Below are 20,718 nucleotides of genomic sequence, written 5' to 3'. Positions count from 1 at the left end.
TTGTGAATAACACTGCTATGAACATGGATATGCAATCTTTCTTTTTACTTTTGTATCCCCCCCCTCATTTTGGTGCATTTAATCTTCTAGTAGCTTTTTCTGAAAGCACGTGCTTAAAGTACATTTGTGTGTTTCAACATATCTACTATTATTTTGCCTGTCTCCAGGAAGAGGAAAGAAATGTATTAAGGTGCTCTTTGGCACAGTATTTAATGGTAAAGAAAGAAACAGTATAAATGGCCAGTGCTGCATCACCATTTCCTACAAGCCCCTCAACACAGGGAGTTTCAGCATTGCAGTTTCAGCATCCTGCAATTTCAGAACTACTGTGAATACAAAAAGCAAGAAAAGTCCTGCCTAGAATGGGAGTCACTCCAAATATGGTGGCCCTGGGACAGCAGACCTTTCTTGTCACACGTCTTCCATGAGGGCCCTTTCTTCAGTGACCGTGGTGCTTTCCTTCTATCATCTATCTATCTATCCAGTTGGTTGGGTCTCTCTGGAGAACCCTGATACACTAATGGACAGTAAGGAAATAAAGCCTAGTATTATCAATAATTGCCATTGAGAAAAATATGCCCTAGGCCAGAAGATCAGTGATGGTGGGAATAGCAGGAGACGTAGTTTAGACAAGGTCATTGAGCAAGACGTTTCTGAGAACTTGACCACTGGTTATCTGAGAAGAGACCTGAATCGTGTGAGGAGTGAGTCATGTGAATCCCTGGGGAGTAGGTACATGTGGGAGTCACAGCATGGGTAGGTGGCAGAGACAGGAGAGAGCGGTGACAAGAGGTTGGTGTGAATGGAGACAAGTGAGCTGGGTTGAGAGGGGTAGGATGAGCTCAGAGTTGACAGAGGGGCCCTGTGTTGAGGGGCTTGTAGGAAATGGTGAGACATTGGGATTTCATTGCGCTAAAAAGGGAGGAAGCTGGAGTGACTTTGGGATGTGGTGGTGACGATGTGCTCTAATTCCCATTTGAAAGCCTCACTCTACCCATTGTGTGGGTGATGAACAGTGGCGTGAATGTCTCTTCATGTCCATTACCCATTTTTGAATGGTGTTGGTTTTTTAATTGATGAGTTGTAGTTTGTTATGTATTTTGAATATTAATTTTTCATCAAATATATGATTGGCAAATAACCCCACCCATTCTGTGCATTTTCTTTCCACTCTCTTAATAATGTCATTTGTTGCAAAAAAGTTTTTAAATTTGATGAAGTCTAATTTATCATTTTTCTTTAATTGCTTGTGCTTTGGGTCATCCAGCCAAGAAACTAGTGCCAAATCCAATGTTCACAAGACTTTCCTCAATGTTTTCTTCTAAGGGTTTTACAGGTTTGACTCTTAAGTTTAGTTGTTTGATCTATTCTGAGTTAATTGTTGAGTATGGTGTAGGGAAGGCTATGAATTTTGGCCAACATCATTCTTTTGCATGTGGATATCCAGTTTCTCAGCACCATTTGTTGAAGCACCATCTGTGGAAGTGGGGCTGACACATTTGCAAGATGCATTGAGCACTAGTACACCATGCATTTATTTCCTTTTCTTTACTCCACAGTTGTTTTGAGGAGGCTTCCAGTGACAAACACAACAGAAATGAAAATACATGAATTCTTATAAAATCAGTATCAAGTAGAATTATAAACTTTAAAATGTTAAGAGTGAGGCAAGACTAGATCATTGCTAGACAAGCTGAAACATAGACTGAAATGGAGGGTTTACTGTTTTCCTTGCTACAAATTTTGTTGGCTCACAATCTCTTATGCTTATTGCATAAGGGAGCTAGCCATGGGGTGGGGTGATAGCTCACATAACCAGTCCCTGGTTTCCTGCTTCAGAACAAGTTCAGATTCTCTCCACTTACAGTAAAAAAGTGAATTACAGGATATTCAAAGTGAAGTTGACATCTACAAAGTCAACGAATAAGTAGTAAGTGTAAACCTCAGAAATTTAAGGAGATTCTACTTTTTCCCCAAAAAAATACCTCACAATTTCCTGCTGAAAGGAGAGGGTTCATTTAGGGAACCACGTGATGCCCTTCTGCTGCGGTTCTAAGTGGAGTTGTCCTTTTCTCTAACTACAGGTCTCACAAACCCTTGCAGCCAGCTTCCATGATCTTAGCTCGACTAAGACTTTGAGTTTTTTATGTTGTTTGTATTTGAGCTGCTGCCTGGGGCTTAGAAATGTGGCTTGGATATTTTGCCAAAGTGGTATGTTTTTCTATAGAATTTGACATGGTGGAGACCCTGCTTTTCTGCCAGGTCCCCACAGGGTATACACTGCCTTGTACCTCTTTTTAGTACTTCATTAGCAGTGGTAGAAGATTTGAGTGAGGGCGTCCCTCAATCTCTACCCTCTCTCTAGTGCAGAGGATCGTGGCCTGTTGGGGGAACAGTTGTGTCTAGGACCCCTGGCTGATATGATAAATATCAAAGTCCGACCTCTGGTAATGAAGCCACATGTGCACATAACATCACTTTTCCATGCAGTGTCATAGGAGAATTGGCTTCTGGATCCCAGCTAAGGGCCTAAGCACTACAGACATAGAGATAGAGCTCTGGGGAAGGGAGGGATGACTGGGGTGGAGCCACACATGTCTTTCAGGGCATCTCTCAGTGGTCTTTGTCTCTGTCCTTTGCTGGAGTTCAAGGAAGTTTGTACTCAAGGAAGAGAAGGTCCTCGCAGGCCTCCTCACCCTTGGCATTCTAGGTATTTGGGCTGGATAATTTTCTGTTACATGGGTGATTGGGCTCACCTGTACACTGCGGGATGTTTAGCAGCATCCCTGGCCATTCCCCACAAGATACTAGCAGCGCCTCCTCCTCACTCCAGTTATGACAACAAAAAATGTCTCCAGACATAGCTCCTGTCCTCTGGTGGGAAAATCTCCCCTGGATGAGAACACTGGTTTGAGAGGTAGACACTCAGGAGCTGGGCTTGGACAGGGGAAGGGATGAGGAAACAGACACAAAACGAAGTGGGGCTGGGAAACAGGCAAAGGGAGTTCAGGCCTGGAGGGACCTGGCCTGATGGCTGCAGGTCTGGAGACCAGAGTCTCAGGGTGTGTGGGACTGAAGCCCGTGAGGAATGGGGAGAGTGACAGGACCTCCTATTGCCAGAAAATCGCACTTGTACCCGCTGCATTCCCAGCCCAGGTGTACACGTCTCTGGGAAATCAGAATGCATTTGGCTATCATGGTGTCAGAAAGAGCCCTGAAAAGCCTTGTGTGCCTCCCAATGTAGTGAAAGTGCAGGTGACAGCCCCTCCTGGAAATGTTGTTGCCAGATGTTTAACCCAGATCTGTCTAGGTCTTTAGGAAACACAGCAGACAGAAGGGCAAATTAAAAGGCCTCCGGGGAAATAATATGATAAATTAGGTGTGGAGAGCATTCTAAAGTTATTTGGCCCGCAATAAGTCATGCCGTTCTAAAAGAAAAAAAGATTAGTGGATTGTTGTAGATTATAGGTAACTAAAGGACACATAATCAAAGGCAATGAGTGGATATTTTATGGAAACAAGTTATAAAAAATGTACAAAGAATAGATTGAAGAAGTGAAGATGTTTGAATATGAAAGCGCTTTAGATAATACAGAATTATTGTTTATTTTCTTTGGTGTGATAATGTAAGTTTTTACTCTCAGGAGATGCACGATGAGGTGTTTAGTGGTGAAGTATCGTGGGTCTAGCAAGTTAGTTTACAATGGTTCACTCAAAAATCTTAGTCCATTCTGTCTCTCTTCATACATAAACACACACACACACACACACACACACACACACACACACAGACACTATACAAACACATACAACTGAATCTATAAAGATATATATATATGACCAGGCATGGTGGCTCATGCCTGTAATCCCAGCACTTTGGGAGGCCGAGGTGGAAGGATCACCTGAGGTCAGGAGTTCGAGACCAGCCTGGCCAACATGGTGAAACCCCGTCTCTACAAAAATACAAAAACTAGCCAGACATGATGGTGGACGCCTGTAATCCCAGCTACTCGGGAGGCTGAGGCAGGAGAATCACTTGAACCCAGGAGGCAGAGGTTGCAGTGAGCCGAGATTGCGCCACTACCCTGGGTGACAGAGCGAGACTCCATATCAAAAAAAAGAGAGATATATATATTTTTTTTTATTTGTTATAATTATATTTGAGATGGCATCTTGCTATGTTGCCTAGACTGGTCCAGAAGTCCTGGCCTCAAGCGATCCTCCCACCTGGCCTCCCAAAGTGCTGAGAATACAGACATGAGCCACCACGCTCAGCCTTTATTTATTTATTATCTAACGAAAATTGTATTTTTAAAAGTTTTATATATTCATGAGGCACGAGTGCAATTTTGCTACATTGATGTATTGCACTGTGGTGAAGGCAGGCCCTCAGTGAATCCATCACAGGAGCAGTGTATCCATCAAGCACCACTGTATCCACCAATCAACCTCCCATCATACACTCCCTCTCATCTACCTCGGCCCCTCTGAGTCTCCATTTTCCGTCATCACATAATCTGCTTCCATGTATCTAAAGAGATATTAAGCAAATATGGCACAATGACAACTGATGAACTTCATTCCACTATTCTTTCAGCTTTTTTGCACATTTGAACATTTATATAATTATCAGTTGGAAGAATGAGGGAAAGAGAGAAAGAGAGAGCTGAATCTAAAGGTCCTAGAAGTTCTATCCCACTAGGAAATATACTTAATTTTTGCAGTTCTCAAAGTGTGGCTGTAGATTACTGAGATTTTTGGGTGCCTTTCAGAGGATCCAGGAGAGAAATCTGTTTTCACAATAAGACCAGGTTGCAATCTGCCTGCTACGTTTTGTTGACCTTTCCATGGATGGTGCAAATGCCAAGGTAGGTAACACAACCAGCACCTTAACAAAAATCAAGGCAGTGGAGTCAAACTGAATTCCTGCTTAAGAATATTTTGAAGGAGCAATAAAAATTATGACTTTTGTTAAATTTTGATCCCAAATGCATGTCTTTTTAATGTTCTTTTCAAGAAAATGGAAAGTGTACAAAAAAAACTTACTGGATATGGAAAGAGGATGGTAGTCTTGAGGAAGGGCACTTGGATGACTGAGTTGTGTGTTAAACTAGCTGATCTCATTAAAAGACATTTGCATTATTTTCAGTGTGAGGCAACTATGAATAGAGCAGTTATGAATATTGTGTACAGGTTTTTTGTGAACATAAGTTTGTATTTGTTCAGGATAAATGCCAAGGAGGACAATTGCCTGTTGTATAGTAGTTGCATGTTCAGATTTGCCGAAAACTGCTATACTCATTTCCAGAGTGACTGTACCATTTCTCATTCCTACAAGCAATACATGAACAATAAGATTTCTTTGCATCCTTGCCAACATCTAATGTTACCTTTATTTTGTATTTTAGCCATTCTCACAGGTGTATAGTGATATCTCCTGTGGTTTTAATTTGTATTTCCCTAATGGCTAATGATGTTGAGCATTTTTAAGTGCTTATTAGCCCTGTGTTTATCCTTTTCAGTGAAATGTGTGGTCATGTCTTTTGCTCATTGCCTATTTTGTATTTTGATTTATTTTTTACTGTTGAGTTTTAAGAGTTCTTCATATACGCTAACTACAATTCTTTATAGAATCTGTTGCTTGCATGTCTCTTCTATTTTGTAGCTGGTCTTTTTATGCTCTTCATGGGTGTCTCACAGAGCAAAGTTTTAAATTTTCTTAAGATCCAGTTTATTAACTTTTTCTTTTATGGACTATACTTTTGGGGTTATATCTAAGTGCTCTTTGTCCTCTCCTAATCTGACAATGTTTTCGTAAAAGGGTTGTAATATATATTTGTTTGTTTGTTTATTTCTTTGAAAAAAAAAAATGTAGCACAGGCTGGCGTCAAATTCCTGGGCTCAAAGGATCCTCCCACCTCAGCCTCTCAGGTAGCTGGGATTACAGGCCTATGCAACCATGCCTGACTCAAGGTTTGTCATTTTAAAATTATGTTTTTCATTTAAGCTTGTGATCCACTTTGAGTTATTTTTTGCACAAGGTATGAGGGTTAGGCCAAGGCTGTTGTTTTTTTTTTTCACTGCGGTTGTTCAGTTGCTCTAGCACCATTTGTTCAAAAGGCTCTCCCTCCTCCATTGAATTTCTTTTGCACTTTTGTAAAATATCAGTTGGACATATTGTACCTTCTGCCAATTTTTAATTGGGCTTTCTTCTTATTGAATTCAAAAACTTGTCATATATTCTGGATACAAGTTCTTTATCACAAATACAATTTTCAAATATTTTCCCTGTGGCTTGCCTTTTCATTTTCTTAAAAAAAAAAAAAAAATATATATATATATATATATATATACACAGAGAGAGAGAGAGAGAGAGAGGGAGAGGATATATAGATATAGAGATGGAGTTTTGCCCTTGTTGCCCAGGCTGGAGTGCAATGGCATGATCTTGGCTCACTGCAACCTCCACCTCCTGGGTTGAAGTAATTCCCCTGCCTCAGCCTCCTGAGCAGCTGGGATTACAGGCATGCACCACCATGCCCAGCTAATTTTGTCTTTTTAGTAGAGACAGGGTTTCGCCATGTTGGTCAGGCTGGTCTCGAACTCCCGACCTCAGGTGATCCAACTGCCTTGGCCTGCCAAAGTGCTGGGATTACAGGTGTGAGCCACTGTGCCCGGCCTTAATGGTATTTTTTTTAGCACTAAAGTTTACATTTAAAATAAGTCCAATTTATCATTTTTTTTAAAAATTGTGACTCATGGTTTTGGTGTTTTGTGTAACAATTTTTCCTAGCCCAAAGTCGCAAAATTTTTCCATTATATTTTCTTTCAGAAATTTTACAGTATAAACTCTAGGTCTATAATTCATTTGAGTCACAATTTTATGTGATGTTGGGTAAGTGGCTAAATAATTTTTTTTGAGACAAGGTCTTGCTCTGTCGCTCAGGCCGGAGTGCAGTCGCATGGTCACAGCTCACTGCAGCCGCAACTTTCCTGACTCAAGGGATCCTCCCACCTCAGCCTCCCAAGTAGCTGGGACTATGGGCACAAGTCACTGTGCCTGGCTAATTTTTTCATTTTTTGTAGAGACGAGGTCTCACTTTGTTGCCCACTTTGTCTCAGACTGGTCTCAAACTCTTGGCCTCAGGCAATCCTTCTGCCTTGGCCATGCAAAGTGCTTGTATTATAGACATGAGCCACCATGCCTGGCCCTTTTTCTTTTAAAAAAAATTTTTTTTAATTATTTTTAAAAACTGTTTTGAGTACATAGTAGGTGTATGTATTTATGGGATCCATGAGATGTTTTCATTTAGGCATGTGTGTGAAATAAGCACAATACAGAAAGAGACAAAAAGCACACCAGATTGGCTGCAAGTTAAGACCAACCTCACAAATCCTTTTTCATTAAAACTTTACAGAGTGTTTAAACAGGGATCTTTATTATCCCTTTTACTGGTTTGCACAGGGAGAGAGAAGCCAAAAGCCAAGCTGGTAAAATAACTATTACCCTTTTGTCAGCATGTCAGCCTTCTGGGTTCCCTTCCTGCCAAGCTCAATTCTAAATCAAGCATTTAAGGTTTGGGGAGGTTAACTTTTTCCAGTTAACCTTCTAGAGATAGGAACCATTTTAAAACATTAAAAGAACTAAGGAAAAATACCATAGAAAAGTCTGGGAGTTTGGGTGGTAGAACTGGAGGAGATGACGATGTGGATGGGAGAGGCAGGTAGGGCCAGGGTATGGCCTAAGTCTCCGTTTATTTGCCTAAGTTCCTTTAATGAGAAAGGAATTTGATGGGGCCCCAAATAAGGGGTATCCTCAGATGGTTCCCTGGAAGTTGCTTCTCTAATTTTCGGGAATCAGTCTCTATAGGCCTGCCTGATACGACTGCTAAAAGAGCTGAGTTGACTGTGCAATGCTTACAAAGCCTAGTAAAAAGGCTATGCTCTTGTGCAAAAGAAAATGAGCTGCTTTTTCATCAAACTCTCATGGTCAAAGGAGTCCTTGTGCTTCAGAATGCACTCCAGAGGTGTGCAAGCTGAAGAATCTGTGTTACCTATCTAGAAAGACAAGCAAGAAAAACGCATCCCTTTAGTCTCCTTCCTTTGGGTGTGACTTAGGGTGGCTGGGAAGAGTGGGGCTTCCCCCCTGCTGTTTTCCCTCCTTGGTGTCTGGATCCTGGCACCTTGTTTAATGTGCTGTCCATGGTTGAAGGCATGACCCTCAGCCATGGAACCAGAAAAACTAAGTGATTGGGATTAGTCACACTTACCCATGGGACTCCAGTCCTCTGCTTGCGATTTCCCTTTGACTTCATAGACTTATGTGGTCTGCCTGGCTCCCAGAAAGAAATGCCTTGGAAAAAACTACGTAATAGTTACATTTCGGCAAGACCCCTTTAATAGAAGGGGCATACTAGATTGAACTTCATATCCTGCTATTATGGGCCATGCTAAAGCCTTTACCCTTATAGAATGGTTCCAGCTAACTTCTGGACTTAAATCCCCTTAATATTTAGGTACCATTTTAATTGGAGGCAGAATAGGTGCCTTAAAAGAACATAGAGACTGAATGGTGGTTTTCCTGCTGATGAGACAGTATTGAGACTAAAATTTGGTTTTGGAGGACATTTCCCTCCTTGTTGAAGGCAGAGATTTCCCATTTACAGAAGCAGCATAAAACCTAGTTTCTAGTAGAGGAATGCAAAAAGGGAGGAGAATTGGGAAGTTAGAGTTTTTGGCAAAGGACCAACAATGTGCCTCATGGATAGGACTTCTATTCCACTAGTTGGTGCTGTTGACCTTGAAATGCCATGTACACTCCAGACCAAGGGCAGAGAGTGACCTCAAAATGTCATGTGCTCTCCAGACCAAGGGCAGACAGAGATGCTCACTGTGGCGGGTAGGGGGGATGTGTTCCTAGAATATCGCAATGACATTCCCCTGAGCTATATCCCTGGTTACTACAGCATTTGCTGAGCATGCCTAACAGGATTACTTCTCTAAACTGTAAAATTCCTGCAGCATTGTATACAGAGAGAGAATAGGAGACATGACGATCATGGACAAGAAAGGAGGAAATCATAGGAAAGTTAGAGATCCTGTTGCCAACACCCAATCAGGCAGTCAGAGGCTGGGGTCAGTCTAGAAGCCTTTGATAACACCACGTGGTAGCCCCAACCAGAAATCCTCAGTTGCTGCATGACTTCTTCCAGCCCCACGTGATGTCTAGGTCCTACATGAAAGGAAACTGGTTCAAACATGGCCAATATGCCCAGCAACCCATGGGTAATCGGGGATTCTCCATGTTTTCCCCAGGAAGCCTGTATCCCAAGTCTTGTAATGCTGGGAGCCACACTAACCATTTTTAAATGGCTGAAGGGGACCCAGTATTTGGTTTGATTTGATTCCAAAATGGAGGCCAAGAGCCTCAAAATAAAAAAAACAGAGTAGAGGTCTGCTTCTATACTCACCATTCTGATGAATGTACCTTGGGATCCCAAATGAGCAACAAAAATAAAGCAACACCTTTGTCTGGGGTGATACCTAAGGTGCATTGCCTCATGCCAAGAAAATTAAGGACACAGACACACACAAGGAGTGAGTTTAGGAGTAGAGGTTTCATAGGCAAAAGAAAAGAAAGAGAAAGGAGAATAGCTCTCTCTCCTGTGAGAGAAGGGGCACCCAAGTGGGAATTCCAGCCCATGGCAGAGTGCACTGGATTTTAGAAACAGGCTGAAAGAGGTGTCTGATTTACATAGGGCCCACAGATTGGTTGGACCAGGTGTGATGTTTACATAGTGCATAGGAAAGCTGGCCACTCCACCCTAATCTTCTTATGCCAATAGGCTTTCCACTTGGCTGACACCATGTTGTCTGCTCCCTACTGCACACATGGTTGGAAAGGAAAAATGGAGCCGCCATTTGAACTTGCCTAGTCCCAGGTAGCCTTTTCCTATTGGCACGACTGCAGGCATTCACTCATGCAAGCTTCCAGCTTGCTTGTCTATGTCTGCAGCTCAATTTTACAGGCTGCTCTTTGTTAGAAAAGAAAATGATTTGGGGGCTGCTTTTCATTAAAAGGAAAACCTTACCAAGGACTTCTTTACTCTCACTATCTGCCTAAATAATTTCTTTTTAATTCCTGTATCAGTTACATAATCAGTTTTAAAGCAAATACTGTAATGTGATATTGGGGTATCTGGACATTTTGCTGTCATAGGAGTTTATCCTTGAAGGTATTACCAAACTGCTTCCTTAGCTATAAACATCCCAGGACCATGGGTCATGACAAGCAAGGAACGTACCTTGCTAATTTAGAGATAAACTTGATATGGGGGAAGGGGGTGGTTTTTAGTTACATGGATAAGTTCTTTTGCGGTGGTTTCTGAGATTTTGGTACATCCATCACCCGAGGAGTGTACACTGTACCCAGTGTGTAGTCTTTTCTCCCACACCATCCTATGGCCCTACCCTCTGAGTCCCCAACATTCATTATATCATTCTTTTGCCTTTGCACTCTCATATAAGTGAGAACACATGACATTTGGATTTCAATTCCTGAATTACTTCACTTAGAATAAAGGCCTCCAACGTCATTCAGGCTGCTGCAATTGCCATTATTTCACTTCTTTTTGTGGCTGAGTAGCGTTCTGTGGTGTATATATACATACCACATTTTCTTTTTTTTTAAATTACACTTTTTATTTTGAGGTAATCATAGATCCACATGTAACTGTAAGAAAGAATAAAGAGGCCAAGTGTGGTGGCTCACGCCTGTAATCCCAGCACTTTGGGAGGTGGAGACAGCAGGATCACTTGAGCCCAAGAGCTCGAGACCAACCTGGGCAACACAGCAAGATCCTGTGTCTTACAAATAAAACAATAATAATGATAATAATAAAGAGAAATGTCACACATTCTTTACCCAGTATTCTTCAATGGCATGCTACAACTACAGCATAATATCACAAGGGACACTGACATTGATATGGTCAAGACACAGAACAGTTCCACCACCACAAGGAGCCCTCATGCTACCCTTTTATAATCACACTGACCTCTCCCCACTTCCATGCCTAACCCCTGGCAACCACTAATATGTTCTCTGCTTCTATTAAACTTGTCATTTCAAGAAAGTGATATGAACGGAATCATGCAGTACGTGTTCTTTTGATATTGGCTTTTTTTTCCACTCAGCATGACTCCCTAAAGATTAAAAGATTCATTTACATTATTGGATGTATCTATCAATAGATTGTTGGGTTTTTTGTTTGTTTGTTTGTTTGTTTGTTTATTATACTTTAAGTTCTAGGGTACATGTGCACAATGTGCAGGTTTATTACATGTGTATACATGTGCCATGTTGGTGTGCTGCACCCATTAACTCGTCATTTACATTAGGTATATCTCCTAATGCCATCCCTCTCCCCTCCCCCTGCCCCATGACAGGCCCCAGTGTGCGATGTTCCCCACCCTGTGTCCAGGTGTTCTCATTGTTCAATTCCCACCTGTGAGTGAGAACATGTGGTGTTTGGTTTTCTGTCCTTGCAATAGTTTGCTCAGAATGATGGTTTCCAGCTTCATCCATGTCTCTACAAAGGACATAAACTCATCCTTTTTTATGGCTGCATAGTTTTCCATGATACATACCACATTTTCCTTATCCACTCATTGGTTAATGGACATTTGGACTGGTTCTATATTTTTGTAACTGTGAATTGTGCTGCTATAAACGTGTGTGCAAGTGTCTTTTTCATATAATGACTTCTTTTCCTCTGGTAGATACCCAGTAGAAGAATTGCTGGATAAAATTGTGAATCTACTTTTAGTTCCCTAAGGAATTGCCATACTGTTTTCTATAGTGGTTGTACTAGTTTACATTCCTGCCAGCAGTGTAAAAGTGTTCCCTTTTTACCACATCCACAACAACACCTATTGTTTTTTTTATTTTTCAGTTATGGCCACTATTGCAGAAGTAAGGTGGTATTGCATTGTGGTTTTCACTGACATTTCCCTGATAATTAGGGATGCTGAGCATTTTTTTCATATGTTTGCTGGCCATTTGTATATCCTCTTTTGAGAATTTTCTATTCCTGTACTTAGCCTTCTTTTTGATGGGATTATTCGTTTTCCTCTTGCTGATTTGTTTGAGTTCTTTGTAGATTCTGGACATCAGTCCTTTGTCAAATGCATAGTTTGTGAATATGTTCTCCCTCTCTGTGGGTTGTCTGTTAACTCTGCTGATTATTTCTTTTGCTATGCAGAGGCTTTTTAGCTGAATTAGGTCCCATGAATTTATTTTTGTTTTTGTTGCATTTGCTTTTGGGTTTTGCTCATGAAGTCATTGCCTAAGCCAATGTCTAGAAGGGTTTTGTTCAGTGTTATCGTCTAGAATTTTTATGGTTTCAGGTCTTAGATTTAAGTCTTTGATCCATCTTGAGTTAATTTTTGTACACAGTGAGGCATAGGATCCGGTTTCATTCTTCTACATGTGAGTTGCCAATTATCCCAGCAGCATTTGTTGAATAGGGTGTCATTTCCCCACTTTATGTTTTCATTTCCTTTGTCAGAGATCAGTTGACTGTAAGTATTTGGTTTTATTTCTGGGTTCTCTATTCTGTTTCATTGGTCTACATGAGTCTTTGGGGTTTTCTAGCTGTACAATCATATCTTTGGCAAACAGCAACAGTTTGATTTTCTCTTTGCCAATTTGGATACCCTTTATTTCTTTCTCTTGTCTGATTGCTCTGGCTAGAACTTCCAGTACAATGTTGAATAGAAGTGGTGAAAGTGGGCTTCCTTATCTTGTTTCAGTTATTGGGGGAATGATTTCTAATTTCCCTCATTCAATATAATGTTGGCTGTAGGTTTGTCATAAATGGCTTTTACTACCTTCAGGTATGTTCCTTGTATGCCAACTTTGTTGAAGGTTTTAATCATAAAGCAATGCTGGATTTTGTCAAATTTTTGTCAAATGTTTTTTGTGCATGGTTAGTACTAAGTGTCAACTTGATTTGAATAGAAGGATACAAAGTATTGATCCTGGGTGTGTCTGTGAGGGTGTTGCCAAAATAGATTAACATTTGAGACAGTGGGCTGGGGAAGGCAGATCCACTCTTAAGCTGGTGGGCACAGTCTAATCAGCTGCCAGCGAATATAAAGCAAACAGAAAAGCAAGAAAAGGAGAGACATTGGCCTAGCCTCCCAGCCTACAGCTTTCTCCCATGCTGGATGCTTCCTCCCCTCAAACATTAGACTCCAGGTTCTTCCGTTTTAGGAATCAGGCTGGCTCTCCTTGCTCCTCAGCTTGCAGACAGCCTATTATGTGACCCTGTGATTGTGTAAGTTAGTACTTAATATGCATATATATAAAATATATATTATATATAATACATTATAATATATATTATTCTGTTATATTATTCTGTTAGCATTAAGTACTAACATAATATATATAAAATAATTTATATATTAAGTACTAACTTACTATATATGTGTATATATATTCTGTTAGTTCTGTCCCTCTAGAGAACCCTGACTAATACAGATTTTGGTATCAGGAGTGGTTCTAAAGGAACAGAATATTAAGGATGGAGTTCTTTCATTGGTTTGGGGGTTTCTGGAGTTGGTTGCTTAATATGATTAGACCCAAAAATGCTAAGGACTCTACTTCTAATAGTATGGAGAACATTGATAGTCCCTGGCATGAACTGTTTAGAGAGTTATGCAAAATAAATGCATTTGACACTCCTGATTCCCCACTCCTGAGAGGCAAGTTTAGTGACTCTAAACCTAATACCTTTGACCATATGTAGAGAACCAGGGAACATAATAAAGCTGGTTGGTTTCTCCCAAGTTCAGTGATGAAAGTTCACTTGGACAAAGTGATGAAAGAAGATGATTAACTAGGGATTCTGTCTCCCAGCTTCAGAAGCAGATACTGAGCCTCAAATCTGCTAAGATTGCCCCATGAGTGAAAGTCTTATCTCCTGTAGAGAAAAAGCTGAAATTATGGAAAGACAGACACAAGCTTTTCTCATGTGAGTGGCTGACCTGCAATAAAAGATGCATGCACAACCTCACCACGTGTCTACTGTTAAAGTGAGGGCATTGATCAGAAAAGAATGAGACCTTGCAACTTGGAATGGGGATATGTGGGAGGATCCTAATGAAGCTGGGGACACTGAGTGTGTAAACTATGATGAAACTTTTTTGCTAGAAGAATCAGCTTCTCCATCCCCAGTACAGGCAACATCCCCTCCCCAGCCCATGCTGCCATCAGCCTTTCCACCTTTGTCTGAGAAGACAAACCCTGCACTGCGTGAGGCAACAGTGATGGCCTGCCCTGAGGCAGTTGCCAGGCAAGATAATGTTGATTCTCCTCAGGAGCTGCCCCTAACACCTCTGTTTGCTTCTAGACCTATAACTAGACTAAAGTCCTGGCAGGCCCCTAGAGGTGAGGTTGACAGTGTGACCCATGAGGAAGTGTACTACATTCGAAAAGAACTGTTTCAGTTTTCTAATTTGTATCAATAGAAATGTGGAGAACAGGCATGGGAATGGATATTACAGGTGTGGGATAATGGTGGAAGGAACATAGAGTTAGATAAGGCTGAATTTATTGATTTGGGCCTAGTAAGTAAGGACTCTGCTTTTAATGTTGCAACTCAGGGAGTTAAAAAAGGTTTTAATAGTTTATTTGCTTGGTTAGCTGAAATATGGATTAAAAGATGGCCCACTGTGAGCAAGCTGGAAATGCCTGATCTCCTTTGGTTTAATGTAGAGGAAGGAATCCAAAAGCTTAGGGAGATTGGGATGGTGCAGTGGATTAGTCACTTTAGACCTACTCATCCCAGCTAGGAAGGTCCAGAAGATATACCCTTGACCAATGCCTTGTGAAATAGGTTTGTGAGGGCAGCACCTGCATCTTTGAAGAGCCCTGTAATTGCTCTTCTCTGTATGTCAGAGCTAACAGTGGGAATCACAGTCACTCAACTACAAAATTTAAATACAATGGGAATAATTGGATCCCGAGGTGGTAGGGGCCAAGTGGCAGCACTCAACCATCAAAGGCAAGGTGAGTGTAGCTACCGTAATGGATAGCAGAGGCAAAGTGGCAATCAGAATAGTCTGACTCATGTAGAGCTCTGGCATTGGTTAATTAATCATGGTGTTCCTAGGAGTTAAATTGATAGGAAGCCTACTTCATTCCTAATTAATTTATACAAGCAGAAAATTTCTATGTGCAATGGACAAAAGACTAATTTGAAGTACAAAAACAAAGAATCATGGCCCCTCGGTCAATTTCCAGACTTGAGCCAGTTTACAGACCCAGAACCCCTTGAATGAAAGGGAGGCTGGGTCCCCTTGAAGAAGGACCCCACTACATTACTGACAATTTATGCAGTGAATCTTCTTCCATCCTTCTGCGAGGAGACCTCCAGCCTTTTACCAGGGTTAACTGTGCACTGGGGAGAGGAAAATGATCAGATATTTCAGGGACTACTGGACACTGGCTCTGAGGTGATGTTGATTCCAGGGGACCCAAAATGTCATTGTGGCCCTCCAGTTAAAGTAGGAGCTTACGGAGGTCAGGTAATTAATGGAGTTTTAGCTCAGTTCTGACTTACAGTGGGTACAATGAATCCCCAGACTCATCCTGTGGTCATTTCCCCACTATCAGAATGCATAATTGGCATAGAAATAGTTAGCAGCTGGCAGAACCCCCACATTGGCATGCTGACTGGTAGAGTGAGGGATATTATAGTGGGATAGGCCACACGGAAGCCATTGGAACTGTCTTTACCTGGAAAAATAGTAAATCAACAACAATATCACATCCCTGGAGGGATTGCAGAGATTAGTGCTACCATCAAGAACTTGAAAGACCCAGGGGTGGTGATTCCCACCACATCCCCATTCAACTCTCCCAATTGACCTGTGCAGAAGACAGACAGATCTTGGAGAATGACAGTGGATTATCATAAGCTTAACCAAGTGGTGACAACTCCAATTGCAGCTGCTGTACCAGATGTGGTTTCATTGCTTGAGCAAATTAACACATCTCCTTGTACCTGGTATGCAGCCTTTGACTTGGCAAATGCCTTCTTCTCCATTCCTGTCCATAAGGCTCATAAGAAGAAATCTGCCTTCAGCTGGCAAGGCCAGCAATATGCGTTTACTATCCTACCTCAGGGGTATATCAACAATCCAGCTTCGTGTCATAATCTGGTTCAAAGAAACCTTGATCACTTTTCGCTTCTGCAAGATATCACACTGGTCCATTACCTTGATGACATTATGCTGATTGGATCTGGTTAGCAAAAAGTAGCAAACACACTGGACTTATTGATGAAACATTTGCATGCCAGAGGATGGGAAATAGATCTGACTAAAATTCAGGGACCTTCTACCTCGATAAAATTCTAGGGCTCCAATGGTGTGGGACCTGTCAAGATATTCCTTCTAAGGTAAAGAATAAGTTCCTGTATTTGGCCCCTCCTACAACCAAGAAAGAGGCACAATGCCTAGTGGGCCGATTTGGATTTTGGAGGCAACACATTCTTCATTTGGGTATGTTACTCTGGCCCATTTATCAAGTGACGTGAAAGGCTGCCAGTTTTGGGTAGGGTCCAGAACAGGAGAAGGCTCTACAACAGGTCCAGGCTGCTGTGCTCTGCCCTTGTGCTATATGACCCAGCAGGTCCAGTGGTGCTTGAGGTGTCAGTGGCAGATAGGGATGCTGTTTGGAGCCTCCGGCAGGCCCCCATAGGTGAATCACAGCAGAGGTCTCCAGGATTTTGGAGCAAGGCCCTGCCATCTTCTGCAGATAACTACTCTTTTGAGAGACACCTCTTGGCCTGTAACTGGGCTTTGGTAGAAACTGAACATTTGACTATGGGTCATCAAGTCACCATGCAACTGAACTGCCTATCACGAACTGGCTGCTTTGTGACCCATCTAGCCATAAAGTGGGTCATGCACAGCAGCATTCCATCATCAAATGGAAGTGGCATATACATGATCAGGCTCAAGCAGATCCTGAAGGCACAAGTAAGGTACATGAGGAAGTGGCTCAGATGCCCAGGGTCTCCACTCCTGCCACCCTGCTTTCTCTTCCTCAGCCTGCACCGATGGCCTCATGAAGAGTTCCCTATGATCAGTTGACAGAGGAACAGAAGAATAGAGCCTGGTTCACAAATTGTTCTGCACGATATGGAGGCATCACCCAAAAGTGGACAGCTGCAGCACTACAGCCCCTTTCTAGGACATCCCTGAAGGACAGCAGTGAAGGGAAATCTTCCCAGTGGGAAGAACTTTGAGCAGTTCACCTGGTTGTGCACTATGCATGGAAAAAGAAATGGCCAGATGTGGGATTATATGCTGATTCATGGGCTGTAGCTGATGTTTTGGCTGGAGGGCCAGGGACTTGGAAGAAGCATGATTGGAAAATTGATGGCAAAGATATTTGGGGAAGAGGTTTGTGGATGGACTTCTCTGACTGGTCAAAACCCACCGAGGTATTTGTATCCCATGTGAGTGCTCACCAATGGGTGATCTAAGCAGAGGAGGATTTTAATAATCAAATAGGATGACCCATTCTGTGGACACTCAGCATGTTTTCTCAGCCACTCCTGGGCCCATCACCCAATGGGCCCATGAACAAAGTGGCTACGGCAGCAGGGATGGAGGGTATACATGGGCTCAGCAACACAGACTTTCACCCACCAAGGCTGACCTCACTACAGCCACTTCTGAGTGAGTGCCCAATTTGCCAACAGCAAAGACCAACACTGAGCCCTCAATATGACACCATTCCTTGGGCGATCAGCCAGCTACCTGGTGACAGGTGGATTATTGGACTTCTTCCATCATGGAAAGGGCAGAGGTTTGTTTTCACTGGAATAGACACTTACTCTGGATATGGGTTTGCCAATCCTGCATGCAGTGCTTCTGCCAAGACTACCATCATGGAGTCACAGAATGCCTTGTCCACCATCATGGTATTCCACACAGCATTGCCTCTAACCAAGGCACTCACTTTATGGCTAAAGAAGTGCAGCAGTAGGCTCATGCTCATGGAATTCACTGGTCTTACCATGTTTCCCATCATCCTGAAGCAGCTGGATTGATAGAATGGTGGAATGACCTTTTGAAGTTACAATTACAATGCCAACTAGATAACAATACTTTATAGGGATGAGGCAAAGTTATCAGGAAGGCTGTGTATGCTCTGAGTCAGTGTCCAATATATGGTAGTGTTTCTCCCATAGCCAGAATTTATGAGTATAGGAATCAAGGATTGGAAGTGGCACCACTCAACATCACCCCTAGTGATCCACTAGCAAAATTTCTGCTTCCTGTTCCCACAACATTACATTCTGCTGGCCTAGAGGTCTTAGCTCCAGAAGGAAGAACACTGCCACCAGGAGACACAATATCGATTTCATTAAACTGGAAGTTAAGATTGCCATCTGCATACTTTGGGCTCCTCCTATATTTAAGTCAACAGGCTATGAAGGGAGTTACAGTGTTGGCTGGGGTGATTGACCGGGACTATCAAGATGAAATCAGTCTACTACTCCACAACAGAGGTAAGGAAGAGTATGCATGGAAGATCCATTAGGATGTCTCTTAGTATTACCATGCCCTGTAATTAGGGTCAATGGGAAACTACAACAGCCCAATCTAGGCAGGACTACAAATGGCCCAGATCACTCAGGAATGAAGGTTTGGGTCACTCTCCACCAGGAAAAAGTTCACAACCTGCTGAGGTGCTTGCTGAAGGCAAAGGGAATAGAGAATGGGTAGTAGAAGAAGGTAGTCATCAATACCAGCTATGCCCACATGACCACCTGCAGAAACAGGGACTGTAATTGTCATGAATATTGCCTCCTTTTTCTAAAATCATGTTTGTGCATGTATACACTTGGACTAAGAAAATACCTTTATTTTATTTCCTTTGCCTTTATCATGTGACTTAGGATTTATTGACTTCATGTCATCATTTCAGTTTTATTAACTTTATGTAATAGTATTTGGGTTGGGGATTGGTGTGTTTCTAGTTGTATGAAGGATCATTGTATTATGTTAGGTGTAATTACGACCTTATTATTGTCTTTGTTTGAAGATTATATATGATCTCAGGAGAGGAGTATGGGTTCAAGTTGACAAGGGGTAGACTTGTAATGGTTAATACTCAGTGTCAGCTTGATTAGATTGAATGATACAAAGTGTTAATCCTGGGTGTGTCTGTAAGGGTATTGCCAAAAAAGATTAACATTTGAGACAGTGGGCCAGGGAAGGCAGATCCATTCTTAATCTGGTAGGCATTATCTAATCAGCTGCCAGCAAATATAAAGCAAGAAGAAAAATTTGAAAAGGAGAGAGACTGGCCTACCCTCCCAGCCTACATCTTTCTCCTGTGCTGGATGCTTCCTGCCCTCGAGCATCAGATTCCAAGTTCTTCAGTTTTGAGACTCGAATTGGCTCTCCTTTCTCCTCAGCTTGCAGAGAGCCTATTGTGTGACCTTGTGATTGTGTAAGTTAACACTTAATAAACTCCTATATATATATATGCATACACATATGTATATGTGCTATTAGTTCTGTTCCTCTAGAGAACCCTAATATATGTATCTATTGAGATAACAATATTATTTTTGTTTTTCGTTCTGTTTATGTGATGTATCACATTTATTGACTTGCATATGTTAAACCATCCCTGCATCCCTCGTATGAAACCCACTTGATCATGGTGTATTATCTTTTTGATATGCTGTTGGATGGATTAACCAGTATTCTGTTGAGAATTTTTGCATCTAAGTTTATCAGGGATATTGGTGTGTAGTTTTCTTTTTTGGTTATGTCGTTTCCTGCTTTTGGTGTTAGAGTGATACTGGCTTCATAGAATAATTTAGGGAGGATTCCCTCTTTTTCTTTTGAAATAGTTTCAGTAAGATTGGTACCAATTCTTCTTTGAATGTCTGATAGAATTCAGCTGTGAATTCATCCGGTCCTGGACTTTTTTTGGTTGACAATTTTTTTTATTTCTCTTTCAATCTTGCTACTTGTTATTGGTCTGTTCAGTTTCTGTTTTTTCCTGATTTAATCTGGAGGATTGTATATTTCCAGGAATTTATCAATCTATTCTAAATTGTCTAGTTTGTGTGTGTAAGGGTATTCATGGTAGCCTTGAATGACCTTTTTTATTTCTGTGGTATCAGTTGTAATATATCCTGTTTCATTTCTACTTTAGCTCATTTGGGTCTTTTCTTAGTTAATTTCACTAATGGTCTATCAATTGCTTATCTTTTCAAAGAACCAGCTTTGTTTCATTTATCATTTTTTCATGTTTCAATTTTACTTAGTTCTGCTCAGATCTTTGTTATTTCATTTCTTTTGCTGGGTTTAAGTTTGGTTTGTTCTTGTTTCTCTAGTTCCTTGAGGTTTGACCTTAGATTGTCTTTTTGTGCTCTTTCAGACATTTTCACATAGGCATTTAATGCTATGGGCTTTCATCTTAGTACTGCTTTTGCTGTATTCCAGGGTTTTGATAGGTTATGTCACTGTTACCATTCAGTTCAAAGAATTTTTAAATTTCCATCTTGATTTTATTGTTGACCCAAAGATCATTGAAGAGCAGATTATTTAACTTCCATGTATTCACACAGTTTTGAGGGTTCCTTTCCAGTTTCAGTCCATTGTGGTCTGAGAGAG

Source organism: Macaca nemestrina, chromosome 5 (genome assembly GCF_043159975.1).
Source record: "Macaca nemestrina isolate mMacNem1 chromosome 5, mMacNem.hap1, whole genome shotgun sequence".
NCBI classification, from domain to species: Eukaryota; Metazoa; Chordata; class Mammalia; order Primates; family Cercopithecidae; genus Macaca; species Macaca nemestrina.
The sequence above is the reverse complement of the archived record's forward strand: the minus strand, read 5'-3'. Positions refer to the sequence as shown.